This window comes from Cavia porcellus, unplaced genomic scaffold (genome assembly GCF_034190915.1).
Source record: "Cavia porcellus strain 051 isolate PalLab524CR breed Dunkin Hartley unplaced genomic scaffold, mCavPor4.1 scaffold_25, whole genome shotgun sequence".
NCBI lineage: Eukaryota > Metazoa > Chordata > Mammalia > Rodentia > Caviidae > Cavia > Cavia porcellus.
This window is the reverse complement of record NW_026947508.1, coordinates 12,691,755-12,698,963: the sequence shown is the minus strand read 5'-3', so window position 1 is coordinate 12,698,963 and position 7,209 is coordinate 12,691,755. Positions and strand designations below refer to the sequence as shown.

The 7,209-nt window shown below is 52.1% G+C and overlaps 1 long non-coding RNA gene across 1 annotated transcript; it reads right to left on the bottom strand.

The window, feature by feature from the left end:
• Nucleotides 1-1,187: 1,187 nt before the first annotated feature.
• On the bottom strand, nt 1,188-6,982 carry LOC106027967 (uncharacterized). The gene is made up of 2 exons (XR_001201541.3): nt 3,794-6,982; nt 1,188-3,447 (listed from the first exon to the last, which is right to left on the bottom strand). It is a non-coding gene; the product is annotated as an uncharacterized LOC106027967 (long non-coding RNA).
• Between the last annotated feature and the right edge of the window lie 227 nt (nt 6,983-7,209).

Here is a 7,209-nt window from a genome sequence, read left to right as displayed (position 1 = left end):
AGACACAGCTGCAGAAGCATCTGGCCTCCAGCTCTCTGGTTTGTTTTTCTTGTTTGCTCACAGGTGGTGACTTCTGTTTGAGAAGTGAAGGCGAGATGCCTCTGCACAGTCTTGAGTTTACAATAATTAAAGGTGGCACATTCCCCAGGGCCACATAAAATATTCAGGACTGGGTCCTAGAGTGACTTTCACGTGCCAGAGGGAAGGAGAAAAATAAAGGACCTCAGTTCTTACGTTTGGTCCCCATTCAACAAAATCATCCAGGACAGGCAGGGCCAGGGACACCAGGCCAGGCCCCAAGAGACCTCAGGGTGGGCAGGATGTGGCCTTAGGATGAACAGGGCCTGCAGGGCACTTCCAGGGAGGGGCATCGTAGTGTTGCTGTCTGATCGAGCCAGGTGCTCCTCCTTCCGCTCAGTGGTCTGGACCGGGGTGACTTTAACCTGCAAAGTCATTAAGTGATGTGTGGAGACTGTGTTGTCATCACAAGTGGTCGTGCAACTGGCATTTAACAGCTAGAGGCCAGGGGTGTGGTCAGACTTCCTGCAGTGCCCACAGCAGCCCCACAACGAAGAACCCCGCTCCCAAAGCTAAGCATGGAAAATGCTGGCTGAGCAAGAAGCCTTCAGCCAGGAGTTGGAAGATTCTCGGAAACCCCGGATGTCCCTGCAGAAATCCATGCACCTCCCTCAGATTGTATGTGAAATTTGGGGCTAAGGTGTGCCTGAGAGTTTTTCCATCAGGCTAATCATTGTACCCATCAGCCCATTTCGGAGGTCAAACATCATATGGAATTCATGCCCAGCACAGGGCATGGCCCAAAGTGAGTGACCAGTCCACGGTGTGGAGGGATGACAGGGAGTCCTTAAGATGACCCAGAAACAGCACTGCTCTTCTCCACCCAAGTTCTGAAGATGTGGGGAAAGAGACAAAGGGCAAGAGATGATGATGGAGGCCACCTCTGGTAAGGTGTTGATTTGCTGACCTGACCAGGGCTGAGTGTTAGAGCCAGCCAGGCCTGACCCCGAGCCCCAGAAACAGAAACAGGGCGACCCAGCTCCTCCCACCTCCAGCCTCCTCCTGGGAGGAGGCATGCATAGACCAGCACAGAGCAATAGACGCGCCATGCAAGCCACATTGAAAACACTACACTCTGGGAGGCCACGTTAAAAAAGAAATAGGTGAAATCAATTTTAATAATATATTTTATTTAGCCTGGTATCTACAAAACATTATTATGTTAACACATAATCAATATAAAAATCATTTATGAGGTACTTTACATTATTTTTTCATATGGTCTTAAAATTCAGATTTTACACTAATGGCACATCTCCATTCAAATTAACCACTCTGCAAGTGCTAGGAGCTACCTGTGGTTAGTGGTTACCATGAGGGGTGAGGATGGTGGAATATGGGGGTCCAAGGGCCCCTCCCGTGGATTAGCTCCAGAAAAGCAAGGGAAGAACTAAGCTGCAGGAGCCACATTCACCTGTCAAATAGCTCACTTCACACACGCACGCGCGCGCGCACACACACACACACACACACACACCACGCAGGACAGAATTCAGAAAGGCCAAAAATTATACTAAAGAGCTACCTATAAAGCAAACAGTAGAATTGAAGATATATTCCTCCTAGTGAATGGATGGATGGATGGATAGGTAGATAGATAGATAGATAATTAATGAAATATGATCCAGGTGTTTTGGCTTTGCTTAGATGGTCCCTCAAAGCCTCATGTGCTTAGAGCCCGGGCTTTTTCAGAGATGAGTGGATCTAGGGTGCTTAATGCTGGAACTGATTCATGGTGTTATCTTAGGCTCCTGCACACTAGGATTAAGGGTGTGAGTGTTACCCTCCTTGAGTAGCCTGGATAAGACAAAAGAGGCAGGAAGATGCTGTTAAAATCCCTAGTTTGCTTGCTTTGGCTGCTTTCTGTCTCCCATGAACTGTTTCTCCTCTGCAACGCCCCTCTGCCACGCCACCCTACCTTGGAATCAGCCAGCGAGGACTGAAACCTCTACAAACTCTGAGCTAAACAAACATTTCTTCCCTTAACTTTTGGGTGTTGGGTATTTCATCTCAACAATGAGAAAAGTAACTAAGACACCAGGTAAAATATACCATACTAGGAGAGGGAGTCTGTTTCTACTTTTAAAACTACAAATTCTAAACCATTATGAACAAGAAAATTTCATAGCAATATGTCCTTAACTTGAAAAAAGACCAGAACCCTAGCTCTGTCATCCATCCAGTCTCTGTGAGTAGGGGCAACGATATCCACACAGTGAGTAACAAGCATAATTGAAAAGCTCCTACTGTGTGACAAATAACTGAATATTTCATCCAGTAAGAATATAAGCTATATGCAAAAAGCAGTTTCTTGATTTCTCTATTTACTTCTCTGTCTCTAATGTCGGGCATATGTCAGGAGCTCGACAAGTACTGGTTACATTAATAAATGACTTAATTTTCCCAAGAGGCTCAGAGAGGCTGAGTAGTTGGTCAGGGTCACATCATTACCAAATGAATGCTAAAGTTGAACTCAGGTCAGAAAGGTCCCTTCTCACACGAATGACCCAGAAACATCACATTTCCCAGGCCTGCCCTGTAGATTACTCGCCTTGGAGAATACCCAGAAAGGTCAAACTCAACATGGCTTTCTCCATCTCTCCAGCTCCTGTTTCTGCATGATGCTTTTCCCACAGCCCTGAAGTTGAGAGTTCTGGGAGACAATAAATCCATTGTAGCCAGCCGTAGGGGTGCATGCCTGTAATCCCAGCACTCAGGAGGCTGAGGCAGGAAGATCACTGTGAGTTCAAGACCAGCCTGGGCTACAAGGTGAGCTCAAGGCCTCCCTGAACTGCTTAGCAAGACGCTGTCTCCAAAAAAATAAAAGAAAAGGAAATAAGTCCATTGGAAATAAATTTATCCGTGTGCTGCAGCTGTTCATGGAGCTCATGAGAATCATAGGGTTAAACCATAAGGAATTTTGTGAGCTGATAGTTAAATGTAGCCATTATTAAAAATCAAATTATCTAAGCTCACTGTTAAATAGATTGCATTAACAACAAAGACAATAAGATACATAAAATTCATCACCTCCTGATTATCTGCTCTATTTCACCCCGGTCTGTGCTCTGGAGGTTGTCTGTCTGTGGGGTTTGCAGGATGAAAGTCGTCACCCAGGACAGTGTCCATGGAGAACCTCTTCCAGTCCCATGCTTCATGACATCATTTTGGTAACTTGAAATCAGCCGTGGTGGGGGCATTTACACCACAGAAGTTGGCAGATGTTACCAACCAGGTCCCATCTTGATTATTATCCCAGAGCATTTGCGGCTGTTAGCATGTGGCATTACAATAAAGGACCCAGGCACAAATCAAACAGCATGGCTTCAAGATCTCTGGGAGGCTGGTGAAAACCCGAGAGCAAAGTACCTGTCAAAAAAAGCACACCGTGCTTCAGAAGAGGACAAAGGCTTTCGGCTCCCTGGGACCCCGCGCACACTGCTTCTGGGGTCTGGCTGCCTGTGCGTGGGGAGAGGCCCTCCACAGCCAGAGGGCTCGGTGAAGAGCTCTCTGGCCGACCTGCAGCCCCCTTTGGAGATTCACCCCTCCCCAGCCCTGCAGAGTCTTTGCTCCAGTGTGGAGAGCAGGTCTCGCGTCTCTAATGAGCAGTTGGCATGGTGCCCATGGTGTCGTCCTGGGTCCCCTGCTGGCATGAAGTTGATTTAGCTGTGTCCCGCTGGCTACCCCACCCACCCTCTGTATCTGCTTTTAATACCTCTGGAGGACGTGTCAGCGGGAAGAGTGGAGACTCGGTACAGCCATAGACAAAAGTAGATGTCAGCCTCGGGAAGCGTGTCTGTCCCAGGCAGCCATCCCATCCACAGGGCTTCAGAGTGCTGGAAACTCTTTCATAAATTCTGTTTCCTCTTCGGTGGAGTTTAAGGTTTGTGGAGCCCCCTCCCCGGGTGCTGCTATGCCTGGAGCGCTTTGTGTACAATCTTTGACTACTGTACGAAGCAGGTATTGTGAATCCCTGTTACACAGAGGAAACCGAGGTTTGGGCAGCCAGTGAACGGCTCCGTCCGGATCGCAGTGTTCATCTCTCAGGCTGCAGACTCACACGTTTCCTAGTGCATGACACTTGCTTGAAATAGAGATCCTAAAATAAACCTCCAGGAAGGGTATGATTTCAACAGTTACAAGTTCGGGAGGAGGACGTAAGAGGCCTGAAGGAGCGCATAAACAGACTAACAACGTGGGAAATGAGGGGCCTGGCAGAGAGCACTGAGTGGGCTAACGGTTGGTGGAGGACAGGAGAGACTGGGGCGGGGGTGGGGCAGCGGATGGACAGAACAGGGGTCGGATGGCGGAGGGACGGGAGAGCAGTGGGTGGGTGGGCCAAAGAATGGAAGGGTGATGTCCTGATGAGCAGATGGGTGGTCAGAAGGGTGATGGGTGGATGGATAGGTGGTGGGTGGGAGGATAAGGAGACGGGAATGGAAGGATGGAAGTGTTATAGATGGATGGGTGGGGGCGGGAGGCTGTATCGTGAATGATGGGGTGGACATGAGGATGGATGGATGGATGGGGAGAGGGTGGAAGGGTACGGGCACCTCAGGAGAAAAAGGAAAGCTTAGGAAGAGGAAAGCCAAGGAGCGATACAGAGGGACCGAGCAGACAAAAGAAGGTTAAAGACATGGAAAGGCGGGTGACAGACAAGCGGGCACAGACAGGAAGAGAATGGGCAGGGGGTGACGGGGGGGGGACCTGAGAGAGCAGAGGGGACCCAGGCGGGTGGATGAGGGTGCCTGGAGGGAGAAGCACGTCGTGGGCACGGGATGGCAGTGAGAAGGGACCTGAGGGAGAGGAGATGAAGGGGAAGACCAGAGCGAGCCCGCGCCCACTCAGAGACACACATGCCAAGCAGCACGCGCTAAAGAAGCCCTCGCACAGTGTGCAATACGCCACCAGGGCCCAACAGGCAACACAGGAGCTGAACACTTGGCACCTTCCTTAGACGCTGCTACGGTCAGCGTTCGCAGGAAAATGCATTTCATACAGGACACATAATGTATAGGGTTATTTCGTAACATTCACCCAAAAGTTCAAAGGCAGAAGAGTGCATGAGATCTGTCTGCATGCTAGAGACAGGAAGACTCCAGAAGCAGCACTGGATCCCACGGCAACGGCCCGTCCAAGTCCGTGTCAAGGATCTGCTCCGGGAAGGCCCGAAGGCCAGTGGTGGAAGCCAGAAGGTCTGCACTGGCGGGGTGAAGGATCTGTGCCAGGGAGCGGAGGGATCTGCACTGGAGCCGGGAAATGACACTCAAGGCAAAGACCAGAGCTCCCCCAAGAGACAGCAGCCATCCTGGCAGGACAGCGGGGGACAAGTTATCAGGAAAGCCAGCGCGACAAGCTTCTGCGGGGGAACCTGCAGTTCTCCCTTGGTGCTGTTGGCAACGATCCTCGGTGGGCCCGGAACCACGCTGACTCAGCCCAGCTGGCGTTCCAAGGTGAACCGCTGGTTAATCCCACACCGAGGCCCCAGCCCCGGGCTGAGCTCTGTCCTGCTTTCCCTCCTCTTCCTCCTCCAGCCGCCCACCTCCTGGCCCTCGCTCTCTCCCTCCCTCTGCTGTGCCTTCCAAACACAGCGACTTTCTCTTGGCAAGAGCCACACTGGAGTCGAGCAGTGGGACCAGCCAGTTTGACCTTCTCTGTTCTTGGACATAATTACTGTTATCCCAGATAATCGCTTTGAAATAACTCTGAGTCATTACGTACCTCCGTGCTATTTTGCCCATTTGTCTGGCACAGCCTTGTCCAGGGAGCGAGATTTGGAAGGAGCAGGCTTCTGGGCTCTCTCTCTTGTTCCCTTCCTTCCTCTCTCATCCTCTTCCTCCTCCTTCTCCTCTCCTGTACCCTGCACATTTGCCTGAAACTTTGTGGTGATTGCTTTGTTATCATAGTTCCAAATCTAGGGCCCTTGTCCCCTTTGGGCCAGGGACAAGGCACCTCTGAGTGCATGAGGAGCCAGTGAATTCCAGCGCCACACTAGGAAAGGACATTATGCTGAGGTTCAGGGGTAGCTGGAGTGAGAGCGACTCCAAAGCTCAGGAAGAAGCTACCCAGGCCAAGGGGAGATTCAAGGTCAGGCCCTAGAGAGGCCCAGAGTGAGTCCGAAGTGGAGGACTCTGCAGGGGACAGACCCAGAGAGGGATCCCCCACTGGGTGGCAATTAGATTATCGCAGTGTCCCCCAGCTCCACTTCATGAGCTGGCAGAGCTGGTGACCTCTGGAGAATGAAAGAATGAACCCAACCAGGACGGCTCCGGAGCCCAAGGAGCTGCCCCCGTGAGGCAGAAGGGCCCCGTGAGCGAGGCCTTTCTCTGGGTCTGCTGGAGGGTTGGGGGTACAGGCCAGCCTGCCCAAAGACTGGCCTCCAGTTCCCAGGTTCCCCAGGTGGGTGTGACCCCAACCAGCCCATGGGCTCCTGTATTTCACCCCAGGAATAGCCTGACTGGAGTGCTTGCTTCTGATTCCTGGTTCTCCCACAGAGTAAGCTGTGTGACCTGCAGAAAGTGGCTTAGCCTCTCTGAACCTGGGTTTCCTCACCTGGAGAGCAGGGTGGTTGGGAGGATTTGATGTGAATGGCCAGCACGGTGTACAAGGCAAGGCAGTTGCTCAGTAAACATCGATGGGAGGCACAGTGTGCTTGGGTGACTCCCACTTGCCGGCCCTGGTCCCTCCAGACCCCTCCAAAAAGAAAGCACTCCCAGCAGCTCTGCCTTGCCCGAGGCCACATCCTGCCCCGCACTCTGCAGTCTGCACGCTGTCCTCACCTGTCCCCGTTTACCGCCCTCCTACTGCCTGACCAGCTCCAGCCCCAATTTGTCTGCACCACGCACTGGCACAGCCGAGGACTGGATCCCAGTCACAGCAATGGCCGAGGAGCCGTGATGGGGCCCGTGAGGTTGCTCCAACCTGGTGGCTGCTCATTCATTAGAAGCCGGGCCCTCCGCTAGCAGCTCCCCCCTCCTGGAATTGTCTCCGTGAGGCCTCGCCAGCACGGCCCCCACGCGGCCTCTTGCATTCAGTGGTCACCACTCTGGAGCAGAGCTAAGCTGTCCAGGTTGGGTGCAAGAGATATGTGAGAGAAATCTAGGGGCCAAGACCCCCCTCCTGGGGAACACA